Raw genomic sequence first — 15,083 nt, forward strand, 5'->3', positions numbered from 1 at the left:
TCTCAGCAGCAAGAAGAAATTTGTCTGGACGGAAGAGGCGCAGCGAGCGTTCGAAAGGTTAAAGAAGGCGCTCGCGTCGGAAGAACAACTTTTGCACGTGGATCTGCGGCAACCGATGAGAGTAGAGACCGACGCATCAGACCGAGCGGTGGGGGCGGTGCTTCTTCAGCCGGGAAAGGATATGTTGGAATGGAGACCGTGTGCCTTCTTCTCGCGGAAATTGAACAAATCCAAGAGGAACTACACCGTGTACGACTGAGAACTACTCGCCATTCATGAAGCGTTCCGGAGATGGCGACACTTGCTGATTGGAGCGCAGCACAAGGTCCAAGTGCGCACCGACCACAAAAACCTAGAATACTGGAGAACTGCCCGAGTACTGAACCAGAGACAAGTGAGATGGGCCCAGGAGTTCTCCAAATTCCATTTTGAAATTTGCTACGTGCCAGGGAAGGAGAATGTCAGAGCGGACGCTCTCTCTCGAAAACCAGAGTATTTAGAGGGAGAGGGAGCGCCAGAGGGGAGACATATCATCCCCGAGGACCACTGGGTGTGTGGGGCGGCATTGGTGGGGCCGAGAGAACTGGCAGAGGGAACCAAGAACGATGAATACGCCCAAGAGAAGCTCAGAGGACTCCGGGGAGGTGGAGAGAACACAGGGGGGTTTGAGGAAAGGAACAGAGCGTTGTATTACAAGGGGGCACTGTACATACCCGAAGGAGAATTGAGGGGGCGGGTACTCAAACAATTGCACGACAGCCCCACAGCAGGGCACTTCAGGCAACACAAAACCATGTGGTTGGTTACCAGGGAGTTTTGGTGGCCCAAGGTGAGGGAAGATGTACGGGAAGATGTAAGGGGGTGCGACCAATGCCAGCGAGCAAAAGGGGAGAGGCTGGCACCAGCGGGGCTACTGGAACCCTTACCCACACCAGAAAGGCCATGGGAGGCAGTATCCATAGATTTTGTGACGGATCTGCCAAAATCCAAAGGGAAAATGGCTGTCATGGTGGTGGTAGACCTATTAACTAAGATGTGCCATTTTATAGCCTGTTCGCATGCGGTCACAGCGGAAGAAACCGCCAAGTTGTTTGTAAAACATATTTTTAGGTTGCATGGCGCCCCCTTGAGGGTGGTCTCAGACCGAGGGAAACAATTTACTTCCAGGTTCTGGAGGAAGCTTATGAGCTTACTGCACGTAGAGGTCAATTTTTCAACTGCCCGACACCCAGAAACAAATGGGCAGGCGGAAAGGGCAAACGGTATTTTACAACAATACCTGAGGTGTTATGTTAATGACAGAGAAAATGATTGGGTAGATAAGTTGGCCCTGGCAGAATTTGCCTACAACAACGCGGAGAATGTGTCCACAGGGATGAGTCCCTTCCTGGCTAATTATGGGTGTCATCCCAGGGCATTTCCAGGAGAAGGAGGGGAAAGATGGAGTGTCCCGGCAGCGGAACACTTTGTTGAAGAAATGGAAGCGATCCACCGGCAACTCCAACTTAACTTAGAGAGGGCCAAGGAAGAATACAAGAAGCAAGCAGACAGAAGCAGACGGGAAGGTGAAACCATAAGGGTGGGGGAACCGGGTGTGGCTATCCACCCAAGGACTGCCGTTCAAGGGAGGGTGTAAGAAATTGAGACCCAAACGGCTGGGACCCTTTGAGGTCATACAACAGGTCAACCCAGTGGCATTCAAACTCAGGTTGCCCAACCACATGAAACTGCACCCAGTATTTCACAGGTCCTTACTGTCGCCGTACCGAGAGGGGTGGGAGTGGGGGGGGACGTGAGAGGGAGGTTACTCAAACACCAGTCATAGAAGAAAGGGAACACAACATGCATGTGGCAGTATTCATTGATTCCTGGTGGAAAGGGAATCAAGTAGAGTATTTGGTAGAATGGGAAGGGGAACCGGAGTCAGAAAACACATGGGTACCGGCAGAGGAGGTCAATGACGAGGTTTTAATAGAGACGTTTCACCAACGGTTCCCAAGGAAACCTCAGCCCGTGGCACGGTTCGGGAGGGAACACTTTGGCACCACCGATGAGGAAGAGGAGTTTGAAGGGTTCCCAGAATCAGGGCTGGAAGAGGGAATAGACTCCAACGAGGAGGAGGACTCAGGGAGAAGAGGCGGGAGTCAGTGGAGAGAAGTGTTTGAATCCTCTGACGATGAGGAGTGTTCTTTCCGGGGTTTTCCATCCTCACCGCCAGTAGAGGAGGGGGCGGGAGGGGGTGAAGGGGGCCCTGGAGGGGAGGTGGATGTCAGGGAACTGCCATCGGAAAGGCAGGTGGTGGAGGGGCTCTCGGAAGCTAGGAGAGACTCAGCAGCGGAGGAAGGTACCAGCAGGGGGAGAGAGGGAGATCAGAGAGAAAGTGAGTCAAAGGGATGGCTCAGGGAGTCTTCCAGCGAAAACAGTGGAGAAGTCTCAGGACCTCCTATAGGTACACCCACTCCTCGCCAGAAACTGTCGCGCCAAGAATCCAGAAGACGCGTTTCCGTTAAGGAGCTTTTATGCTGGAGTAGATTCCGTAAACGCCCACTGTCGGATTCTGCCAGCGATTAAGGGAGTCATGTTCAAGGGCTCCGCTAAGGACAGAGTTTGAGAACCATGCCCAAACTCTGAGGGACTAAGCTTTTACGCACAAGCAGCTCATCATCCCATCACACCAACTTAGCCTGCTGTGGCCTGGAACAAGTTATGTGGAGTGCTGCTGCTGGATTGCTGAACAGGGCACAACTGTGACAGTCTGGAGCCACTCCATCATACCTTGGTGACTGACCCTTGGTCCTCCATATGTGGGTAAACTACAACTCCCATCAGAACTAGCAAGCATAGCAAATGACCAGGGATGATGGGAGTTGCAGTGCACCAACATCCAGAGGACCAAGGGTTCCGCACACCTGCTCTGGAGTGAGAGACTAGGGTGAGGCCATCAGGTTCTTTGTTGTGAGATATTTTGGGATGACCTGTGAGTTTCCTTAGGCCACAAGTGAGAGCTAGGAGGCTGAGAGGTGCTGAGTGGGGAGATGTGTGAGAAGAATAAGGGGTTACCATCTGTTATGGTTTATTAGTATTGTACTGGTTGACATTTGCATTGATGGTTTTATTATCTATTTTTATAATATCTACATTTTTAAAATTTGCTGTGCCCTGCTTAGAGATACTTTATATATTAAGCGGCACAGATATAGTCTATGTGGGAGTATGTATCTTTTCTATATAAAGTCCATACACTCTGGAGTTTTCTCATATTTGATTCCAGGGAGGAGATTATATAGTTGAAAGTAGACTCTTGCCACAATAATTGCCAGTAACACCCATAGCTCATTTCAGATACATGTATTTTGGGCAAATTATCAAGCAATTCTGTTTCAATTCCCTGCAGCCACTGGACAAGTGACTAGAGGGTCAAAAAGGTTTCAAGCAAGCCACAGATCATTACTTAGACTTACCCTGTGGCAAATAATTACATGGGAGAAAGGAAATTGATTTTCAATTCATTTTCACTTTTGGACTTACTTCAGGACTAAAGGTCAAATTAGACATTATTTGGTCAACGGAGAAGGAAGATGCCGTTTACTATGTTTATGCCTAAAAAAGTATGTGGGAAGAAACGTGTTCAGTTCTTGCTGAATTTACTTTGAGCACCTGAATTTGTAATTATGATCTGAAGTTAGGAAATCAATATAATTTTTTTTAAGTTAAAGATTAGACATTACATGGACGTTTGGTGATTTGATTTCCCCTTGCTTTTCTGCAAAGTGGGGGGCAGTTTAAATCAGAGCTACCATTCATCCCTGAGCCATGATCCTGATCCTAAATGCCCCACAAAACGCCTATAATAGCAGCATCGGGTGGCCGATCTGATGGACGGACTGTATCAAGGAGACAAAGGGTTAGAACCTTTTCCCTGGTATTGCAGCCCTAACCAAAATCTTGACCAAGATGCTTTTTAAGAGAGAGAGAGAAAAATGGGGAGCTCCAATTATGGGACTTTACTATATGGCACATTAGCTCCATATTTGTGCTCTTAGATGCAGTGCTGCTTTTTTAAAACACAAATGGCCAGCATGGCGGGGGACATCTAACTCAGGAGCTTTTTTAAAACACAAATGGCCAGCATGGCGGGGGACATCTAACTCAGGACCCTAGCAGGGGGTAGGAAGCTTTAACCATTTGTCCCCCAGTGTGGTCCCAATTTGGAGGTGGGGGTTCACAACAGCAATTTGCATTGGGTGGGGGGGAATCCTCCCATTTGCTTCAGTTGGATTTCTTTTTCCTATACAAATTGCTGGAGACCACAGCAGCAGAGAAAGGGTTAAAGCAGGGATAGGTAAGTTGTGGCCTTCCATATATGGTTGGACTCCAGCTCCCCTCAGCCCCAGCCAGCATAGCCAATGGTCAGGGAGAATGGAAACTGTAGAAGGGCTACAGGGATAAAAGTCTACCTACCCTTTGCTAGGATCCCAGTCTGAACTGGGAGCCCCATAATGGCAATTTTGTGCACTGAAGGCACAGATACGGAGCTAAAGGGTCGTTGGCCCTACGTGGACTTCTTTATTATTTATTTTTATTCCACTTTACAAATTAAAATTTACATTCAAAATCGTAAATAAAAAAATAAACAAAGACTCAAACAAATCTCTGGACTTCCCCCCACCCCTCCATGGGTTCTGTCACTAATCCTTTTCTGCTGCATATTTTAAATCACTCAATTAAAAATAAATAAATCCCATGTACTCCTAATTCTTGTTACATTACAAGTGTTATTTAAATCCTGCTAAGGAGCTCAGCTGTTTACAGTGGTCTCTAAGGTACGTTATAAATTTTCCCCATTCCTTATTAAAAGTCTGTTCTTCCTGGTTTCTGATCTTCCCAGTCATTTTCACCACCACCGCATAGTCCATCAGTTTCATTTGCCCTTCCTCTCTGGTGGGGGCCCTACTCGGACTTCTTAACCCACTCACATGAAATCCATGCTCCCCTTCGTACTCCTACCTTGCTGGCTCTTGTGGGCTTAAAACAGTGGTCAGCAAACTTTTTCAGCAGGGGGCTGGTCCACTGTCCTTCAGACCTTGTGGGGGGCCGGACTATATTTTTGGGGGGGAAATGAACAAATTCCTATGCCCCACAAAGAATCCAGAGATGCATTTTAAATAAAAGGACACATTCTACTCATGTAAAAACACGCTGTTTCCCGGACCGTCTGCAGGCTGGATTTAGCAGGTGATTGGGCCAGATCTGGCCCCCAGGTCTTAGTTTGCCTACCCATGGTTTAAAACTAAGTAGCCACCAGAGCAAAAGAATCTGGCACCCCTCACCTCCAGCAATAATAAAGAAGGAACGCCTTGAACAACCAATCAGAAGCCTCCTTTTGTAGCATCTACTTTACTCCATGCAGCAGTATCCCGGAAAAGTCGCGGTCCTCCTCCCTCTGCCTCAGCCAGCAGCTCACAGATTTCCACTGCCTGACCCATTTTCATTGCACCCGCTCCTGCCAGCACTGAGTATCATCATAATGCTTTCTAAAAGCTGAATTAGAGATATATATATGCAAGGAAATCCCGCATTTATCCCTAACACCACACCCCAAATGCAAGAGCAAGTGCTGTAATAAACTAGCCAGCTTTTACTTTTGGGGAAAAAAGCAAATGGTATAAGTTCATAAACATCTGCTTTCTGGGAATGGAAATAGTAGAGGGTCTTCCTTAAAAAAAGGGAAAAGTCACAAAAGAAAATGAATTAGTAAATTTGGATGAATGACCATAAAAGAGCCTGATTTTGGTAAGTAATTTCCCAACATAAAGTTCTTCTAGTGTGTCTAAAATTGCACACTCCAAATGGCCAGGTTTATTGGAGCTCTTTACATCTGCTTTGCCAAGGATCTATGTCTGCTGTTTCAGTATCTAGAGCAGACAAATTGCTTCCGTTGTTTTTTCTATTTAGCTAAGGGCATTGCACAAGCTTGTACCTGGACACCACATGTGTACATTTGCAAAAAATCACATGCAGCTCCTGCGTGGCGCCCAACTATTTATTCTTAGCAATGAAAAACCATTAATGGAGCTAAGGTTACAACAGTTAGGGTTTTTTAGTTTAAAGTAAAGGCAAGCAGATGTCCAACGCAAGACCAACAAGGCAAATGAGGGTGGACTTGATAAAACTATAAACAATTATGTATATTCTGGAGAAAGTGGGTGAATGTTTCCTCCCTTTCTTGTAATAGTAGAACCCAAGGATATCCAGGGAAGTTGAAGCCTGAGAAATCCAGGACAGACAAAAGGAAGGACTTCTTCACACAGTGCATAGATAAACTATGGACTGTGCTTCTGCTAGGTGTGATGACCACCAACTTCTATGGCTTTAAAAGGGAAATTAGGCACATACATGGAGGAGAAGGTTATTGATGGCTACTGGCTGCAGCAGGGCTCTTCATAACTGCTTCAGAATTTATTTGCCAACTGCATTCCACGATCAAGAATAAACCTGACCTTGGCCACCTCTGCTACATTCTCTAGGACCTCTGCTGATTGCTGGACTCCTGGACAACAACAACAACAACAACAACCCTCTCTTGTCATCTCTGAAATCAAACAGTAGTTTCTAAGCCACCAGTGGCACTTCATACATTTGTATTAATTTTACATTTTAAAGAGAATATATGTACAGATGTATTCCATGGCATATGAGAGGAATGCCTCGTAGCTGACATACCACTTTCAAGACTGAAGGATTTTCTTTCTTTCTGTTTTTTGTTTACTGTACGTAGCCTAACAAGATGTGACAGAGGGCTGTTGTGCATTTTAGCCATGTGTCTCCCCTGTTCCAAATATAAAGGAGGAAATACAATTTACTTGAAAAAGAGGGGTGCCTAACCCCGCCCCCTGTCTTTCTTCACTGCACCTTCTGCTACAACCAGATATTCAGCACCCCAGATTACTTCTGGTATCAGAGAGTCACTTCAGAGAGAGAGGAAGAATGCCTTCACCTGTGCCACACTTCCTTAACCTGCAAGCAGAAAACTTAATGGTTCCCCTCACATAAGTAAGCAAGCTAACCCGCACTTGTTTATCCATGCCTGTTACCCTCTATAAACTTCAGGTGCTACGTTCTCCCAATCCTGAAAGACTGCTCTAGCTGCTCTAGACATCCTTCCAGGGTCTTTCCCCAGGATCCTTTTTATTGCATTATCAGTCACCTTGACACAACAGCCAACAACCCCCTTGCAGGCTTCAGGAGTTGTTTTGCAGCCTCCAAATCAGTTCTTCTAGTTGTTTACTCAGGAAAGCAACAGGAGTGGCAGCTTGAATTTGCACCACCCAGGGAAGACTGTGTAGCTCCTCACTTCCAGCCTGCACACCAATGCCTCTGATGTTGTGTCAGGGTCAGCGCACATATGAATGCTAATCTTCTTCTGCTCGAGCACCTTTCAACCGAGAGTTGGCCTGTCATCATAAATCTGGTTTAGCTTTCCCCACCAACTCTCTCCCACAACCGGAGAGAAACTTTCTGGGGATGTTATTAAAGACATGGGAGAAGGGGAAGGAAAGGAAGGGGGGAGGCAACCCTGAATGCGCACAACTGGTCAGCATTTGACCACATGAACCTTCCGCTAGATCATGCAATGCTGATTTTGCACTACCACTCAGCCAGTTCTGGATATTTTTCTGTGCGGGTGCTAAAGCTGTGCTTTTGATGAATGTATGGCTTGCATCTGCCAGGCTCAATACTGTGGGCCCAGTTCTGCAAAATCCCCTCCTGGCTGAGATCAGATGGGCTCCCTCCCTGTTGAAATTTTGGCATTTTTTTTTTTCTCATTTTATGGTTAATTTAACCAGTTTAATCTTGTGTAACCCCATTGTAAACCACTTAGAAATGAATGGTATATAAACTGTTGAAATGGATTCCGATGACCCACATCCTGTGGGCTTGGGAAGGATACTCACTGTGTGAGGAAACTCCAGTGGGTCAGCCTCTAATATCAGGAGGAAGCAGAAGTCATGAAAACTTCAATAGCTGTATTTATTTGTGAACAACAGATGGACAACTCAGCGTAGCAAGTAAGGCTTGCTACACAGGCAAGACTAAGGACACATTCACACCAAATATTTAAAGCACTATGATGCCACATTAAGCAGTCATAGCTTTCCCCCAAATAATTATGGGAGCTGTAGTTTGTGAACGGTACTGAGTTTTTAGGAGCCCCTGTTCCCCTCAGAGAGCTACAACTGCCATAGAGTGCTAACAATCAATCCCTCTTCACAGCAAATGCTGGGAATTTTAGCTCTTGGAGGGGAATGGGGCTCTTGAGTCCTTTATCAAACTACAGCTCCCAGAATTCTTTGGGTGAAGCTATGACTGTTTAAAGTGGGTTCATAGTGCTTTACATGTATGCTGTGAATGTTGTCTAAGACTCCAACTAATTCCCACTTGACTATGGAGGGAACCAAACCCAGAGAAGGAAGGGCAGCTTTTACTGCATACTAGGCAGACAAGTCACACACAATATAACCATGAAGCATCCCAGCTGGGGCGGGGGGGGGGGAGTGGCCAGAAGAATGGTTGTGTTTGTTGCTACTGCCACCACCGCCGCCACCACCATTTCTTAAAGTCCTTTCAAATGTTGCTCCTAGTCTACCAACATAACAGGCCTGGGGATTCAGCTACACTAGTAAAGAAAAAGCGTTTTGTATGCATTATAACACTGTGACACCATATGGCTCTGTGGAGTTTTTCGCCAACGTGATTTCCCATAATGAAGTTTACAACGCGTTTTCCTGAAACCCATTTTTGATGTGTCTAGATCCAGTCCAGTTAGGTTTCAGGGGGATTGTTCTTCACATCAAGTCTTTCTTACTCATCCACTTCCACCAGAACAGAGACCATAGCCAGCACCCTGTTCACATTTCTGTGGGCAACTGACTCTACTCAGCAAACCCAACATCTCTTCGTTAATCCTTCCTATGGCTCCACCAAGGAAGTGTCTGCAGGAGGCTTTTTTTGCAGACGTTGGTTGATCTCATCCAAGGCGGTTGCAGACTGGAACAGGCGCTCCATAGCAGCCGCACTCCAGCAAGTGCTGAACTAGTAACTAGCCACCTGCAGCAATAACCCTGAACTTGTTCAAGGGGAGGAGTGGGGTGGAACCTGGCATTTGGGGTTTGGCCACAGGATGTAAAGGGGTCAGGGCTTTGGCATGTTTAACAGTGGCATAGAAGAGGGGATGCCATGTGAGCCAGACCTGCTGAAATCCCTTCTTTTCATTTCCCTACAGCGTGTGAACAAGTCATAAGTGCACCGTAATGATTTTAGCAGGAGTTTTGTTTCTTCACTGATATTACACGGTGTTGGAGGTACGTTCCTAAACATAATTTGGAAGCAGGTAAATTCAAACCAGAGGGGTTTGCAGCTCAGTGCTCCCATAATACATTCCAGAGCATAACAAACGATAATGAAACACCAAACATCCAAGCTGGGGACCTGAAATAATTGAGCAAGAGGTGTTGCTTAAAATTTGAAAAGCAAAACATAATTAGTGCTGAAGGCCAATTCCCATATAAAGATCTGTGCAGTTCAAGCTATTATTAACTTTGCTTTTTCTAACTGTTTGCACTATAAAGCCTACCTCCAGGAATGATCTATTAAATTAAACCATTAAGCTAATAATGGCTTGAGCGGTTCACATTATTACCAGAAATGGCCCAAGGCTTGGGCCATCACTAACTTTATTTTTTCTTCTTGTCAGCTGAGTCAGAAAAAAAAAACATACCACCAGTTGCTGGTAAATGCAACCTTGATAAATGGATACCCTTCTCCATGGTGCGTAATTTCCTGGACGATCATAATTAACTTCTAGGATTGGATTGTTGTGATTTGAGGGAGGGCTGGGGAGAGAGGGAGAAATAATCATGGAGTTTTGTTTACTTATGCTACTGGCATTATGGCTGGTAGAAAATGCAATTGAAACATAAGAAGAAAAAAATTGAGTAGGAAAGATAAGTTGGGGTGTTTGTTTTTGTGTTTTTTAAAGCCATAATATCAGCTGGAAATAGTAATGTTTCAACGCACACAGCAACACATTTCAGAGCAAAATAAAGTGTTCTGAATGTGTCCGTAAGCTCTACATACCATTAATTTCAGTGGAGAATGCCACTTAAAAGTTAATAGCATGGGTGAAAAAGAATAATTACTGGACGCAGCAGCCGCTGAAAAATAAAATATACTGGTAATAATGCTTTCCCCCTGCATCTCGGGGATTGTTCCATTTAGCCAGCTCCATTTGGGGGCATTGCCTGTGAAATGGGTATGGCCTCATGCTGATGTCGCAAGGGCTCAGTTAAGGAGAAGGGCTTCACACACTGATAAGGCAGCATTCACACAAGCAATCGGTTCCACTGAAGGAGCACTTTTAGGGTTCTTATTACACTTTTATCCGCTGCATTGTTTACAACAAGAGAGGAGAGAAGAAGGAGCAGGACTCTGGGCTGTCATTTAAAGAGGAAGACGAATCCCCTGACTTGGACACCATTTGCATGAACTGAGGACAGGCAACAGCCAGCTGGGGGTGGGTGCAGTTGAGAGCCCAGAGGAGCTTCCTATCAAACTGGAAGCATAGGGCCTAGTTTCAGCCTTTTGGTGCCAGGGCTCACCAGGGCTCAGCCCCAGCATCTCTTTCAGGGTCAGGGTCAAATCCCAGAATCTATGTTACTCAGAAGATTTGGATGCATTTCTTCATCCCTGAATAATTACCGTTACTTGGTCCCCATGGCCATGCATCAAAGACTAGAGAACAAGACTTTTTAGATAAGACACAGGTGTAAACTCCCAAATCATTTTTTCTGGACATTAAGCACAGCCACAGTCCCAGACCTTTCCCATTTCCGCATCATCACACCCAATATTACGTTCTTGTACAACTTTTTCCCCGCACAAGCCAAAACTCAGGCTAAGGACTGTAAAAACCCAACCTCCCAGTGTGAATAGGAACAAAAGAAAGGGCTTTGCATTCACTCCTGGCATCTAGAGGAATACCTAGGGGTCTGGGATGGGGGCACAAAAATTACCTATCAACCTGTGGAGTTTCTGAAGCATATGTGTGTCACGGCGAGTTCCCGCCATTCTTGCACTGTGGCACAAAGGTGTGCTTTTTTCCACCCTCCCACCTTGCCTTGCCCTCACTCTGGGTGCTTTGAGTACTTGGGTCATGTAAAATGTAGTAATTTATAATGTGGCCATTACAGTAAAGTGATTGGGGGCGGCGGCGATGCAGCTCTTTGCTGTGGGCACTGATACTGACCCTAAGTATGCCTGTGCTTCCATCTCAAGGCAGGGAACGGACCCCTTTAATGGGATACGCTTAACCAAGAAACGACAGGCCAGGCTACAGCCTCTCCTCCAACCAAGACCAAGGCTTACCCAATGCCTAACCTCACAAAGTTGTGACGATTGCTGTGAAGTGGGTGAAAACCAAATTTGCCGAGTGGAAAAATTCCTGCTTGGCCCGGAATACGGCAGCCGACAATGTCCATAGCCAGGTCATAGCATGACAGAAGAAGCATTTGCAAAAAGGGTTGGAGTTTGGGAGATCTGATGGAAAAACCAGGGAGGAGTGTTGTGTCAGTGTCAATTTATTCCCTGGGGGGCGGACACAAGTGAGGCCAGTTGCCCAGTTGGGCCTGCCCCCGGGGAATCCACAGACCCAGGCCCTCCTGCCATTGGTCAATTCGCAGGCAGGCCTGCAGTTCTTCCCAGCCAGCTGGTGGATTGCTGACATGGGGCCATGGTCAGGCTGCAACACCGTGTTTAAGGTAAGTGGACATATCCAATCGATTGAGCTGTTTGGGCAATGTGTCCCCAAAAAAGTACAATTCCTGATCTGGGCTTTGTTATAATGGGCATTCAGCTTCCTACCTGAAGTTGACAGTTCAGACCTGAAGGGTCTAGAATGCTTGCGGTAGATAAATGGATGGGCTCCATTTATGAATCAACTTGAAGGAGGCAGCTGCGAGGCTGCTTCTGAAGTTCCCCTTGGACACAGAGGTTTGCATCAACTATCAGGTAGCCGTAAAATGTCCCTTGCTTGGGCAAGGTGGCTAGGCACTTCCAGTCTGTCTTGGATGAGACTGAACTGCAAATTCATTTTAAGCTGCAAACAGCACAAGTTACAGGGATAGAGGACCTACATGAGGAGAAGGACTAGGGGAGTGCAAATTCTCCTACTGCTTTTGCATATACCATTTTATTTTAAATCTCTAAGTAGTTTACATAAAATTGTTTAAATATTCAATTAAAAATAGCAACAAGAACAGACTTTAAAACAGGCACAAAATTATAAAAATATAGTTTCAATGACCAGATTAAAACACACACACACAAATGTACATAACAAAATTACATGTCAAGTCTTTTAGCAGGTGTCAATAACAGCACAGCAACAGGGTGTCTTAGACAATAGGTGCTCCCACAGTAAAATACCTATTTATTGCAAGTGCAGAATGAACTGTATGTGACACTTGGAAAAGGGCCAGTTATGCAGATTGGAGCGGCCATAGTGGGCATATGTGGGGTAATGTGATCCATAAAGTAAACTGGCTCCAAACTGTTGAGAGCTTTATATACTAACAGAAGCACCCTGAATTTGGCCCAGTAACAAATTGGTAACCAGTTCACATCCTTGAGCAAGGATGTAATATGCTGACAGGTTCTCACTCCTGTCAGCAGTCATGCTGTGGCGTTCTACACAAGGACAAGCACAAGGAAAGTTCCACATTGCATTTTATTGTGATTTGATTTTTGGGCAAGGGTGTGTGTGCTGATTTTATTGTTTGTGCTTTGTTGTTGGGTGGGATAAAAAATGCAAGAAGGAAATGAACAAGCAACCAAATAATGGTCTTCCTCCAAGGAACTTCCAGTGAATTCTTGCATAGAGCACGGCCTCTAAAATATGCACAAATCAATGAAGGATGCATAGAAGGCATTTGCAGAGTGCAAGGCCTGACCTTAAAGACATTTTTTTTCCAAACTTCAAGAAAGAAAAACAACATTATGGTGCCCATACAACTTTAAACAAAATCATTAGATAACTGTCTAAACCCATCCCAGCACCTGGGAGAAAACAATTGTACAAGATAATGGAAGAGGAGTAGACAAAGGCCCAGAGAATACTCTTGTCTATTTCTAGATGCGCTATTCATAACTACAGCTCGGTATCACGCTGCCATATTAGTATGTGCTATTGATTCATTCTTAATACAGTGAGATGCCCTAGTAATGAACTCGGCAGTACCCATAATGATTTCATATCATGAAATGTTATGTGCTTTGCTCATGACAAAGTAACAGTGGTACCAAAAATAGCAAACCTCATAATAAAATGTTATCGAGGATCGTGGATTTCAATATAAAAAGGACTCGGCCATACTCAAGAGCTTACTCGAAACAAATGCGTACCTAAAAGGAGCCGCATCGGAATCAGTCATGTCATTGACTGATTCGTTAGGAGATGCTACTTTAAAAGTAAGTTGAGCCCCACATCCCCTAAATGCTTGTAGGAGAATGAAAGAGAGATGGCAGCTCATCCTTTGGAATGGCTGGGGCCACGTGATCCAAAAGTACTAAGAGGTGCCTCACCTCCAGCAGCTGCTGCCGAAGGAAAAAGAAGAAGCACTCAATACATCCCAATGTAAGTAAATGTAGCATTGCCAAACATTTAAAGTACAGCATACAGGAAACTCCCAGTTTACACGGGGGTTACGTTCCAAGGCACCATGCATTCAAGTGAAATCACGTATATTTGAAACACCATTGATAAAGGCTGCAAACCCCTCACCCTGTTCCACACATTTTTGTGACGTTTTTGGCTCACTTTTGGGGTTGGCGCAATGCACGTGTTTGCAGTCGCTGACATATCAGACGTGCCTAAAACAGTTGTTGCCTGTAGTATAAAATACCAGAATGTGAAGGTTCCCAAACCCAGAGATCACAGCTTTACATGGTCCAGAACCTCTGGATGTTGTAGAACTACAACTGCCACCATCCCTGAGCATTGACCACGCTGACTGGGGCTGATGGGAGCTGGAGTCCAACAGCATCTGGTGGGCCACATGTTCCCCTTTCCCCATCAGAAGATCCAAAGCAACAGGTGGAAGATGTAACTGTTGCCCTTTCAGGCCTGTTCTTCCACCTGTTATGAGACAAAACCTTCATCCTGATTGTTAAGCCTGAATGGAAGGCACAGCACCTGCGCTCTCTCTCTCATTTGGAACTTTAAACAGATCTCACAGCTGCCAGCTGGCAATCGGACACAGTGGCGTAGCGTGGGTTGTCAGCACCCGGGGCAAGGCAAGTAATTTGCGCCCCCTAACCCATGGATTTGCGCCCCCTAAACCGTGGATTTGCGCCCCCTAACCCTAACCCCCAGATGTTGCGCCCGGTGCAACCGGCCCCCCCTGCACCCCCCACGCTACGCCACTGATCGGACAGAATGAAAAGGCATAATGTTGCAAACTCTCACTAAACTTGGCTCTGTCTCCCATGTCCTCCTTATCCTTAAGGAAGTCAAACATTTCATTTCTGCCAAATTTTCTGCTTCTGAACATTGTAACGGTGTTCACATCTTATGCATTTTCTGGTTGTCCTGGAAGGGACATGGTGGGAATTCAGTTATCAAACGTGTTTGTGACCAGACCTCTGGGGCAACTCCATTTTCGAAGGGCTTCTCTGGCATCTCTTGGCAGAGGTGAGACACCATCCCCACCCACCAGTTCAGCTCCCAGCACTGTGCAAATTGCTTAGCGTCATGAAGCTGACTTATGTAACAAAACTATCAAGTTCCCTTTACAGCAAACCACACTTTGGCAAATCAGAATATGCAAATCAGATATTTTCTCCTTCGTTATTCTATACAAAACCAGAGGTAGGCATTGCAACACCTTCTTGTGAAATCTGATTTATTCATTTAGGGCACAGAAATGGTGGTTGTGGCAAGGGTAACACAGTCAATGGGTCCAACACTTGACACTAAAAGAAACAAATTTGCAAGCTAGTGCTCAGTTTCTGCATCGAAGTTGCACATT

General features: G+C 45.6%; 1 long non-coding RNA gene across 2 annotated transcripts; it reads left to right on the forward strand.

Annotated features, from left to right (window-relative positions):
• The first annotated feature begins 6,249 nt into the window (after positions 1-6,249).
• On the forward strand, positions 6,250-14,311 carry LOC309352455. Of its 2 annotated transcripts, none has more exons than XR_014161328.1 (3): positions 6,250-7,038; positions 9,760-9,828; positions 11,335-14,311. It is a non-coding gene; the product is annotated as an uncharacterized lncRNA (long non-coding RNA). The 2 variants fall into 2 exon arrangements; XR_014161329.1 differs by having other exon boundaries at positions 9,764-9,828.
• The last annotated feature ends 772 nt before the right edge of the window (positions 14,312-15,083 follow it).

This window comes from Podarcis erhardii, assembly GCF_964252035.2.
Source record: "Podarcis erhardii genome assembly, chromosome: 1".
Taxonomy (NCBI): Eukaryota; Metazoa; Chordata; class Lepidosauria; order Squamata; family Lacertidae; genus Podarcis; species Podarcis erhardii.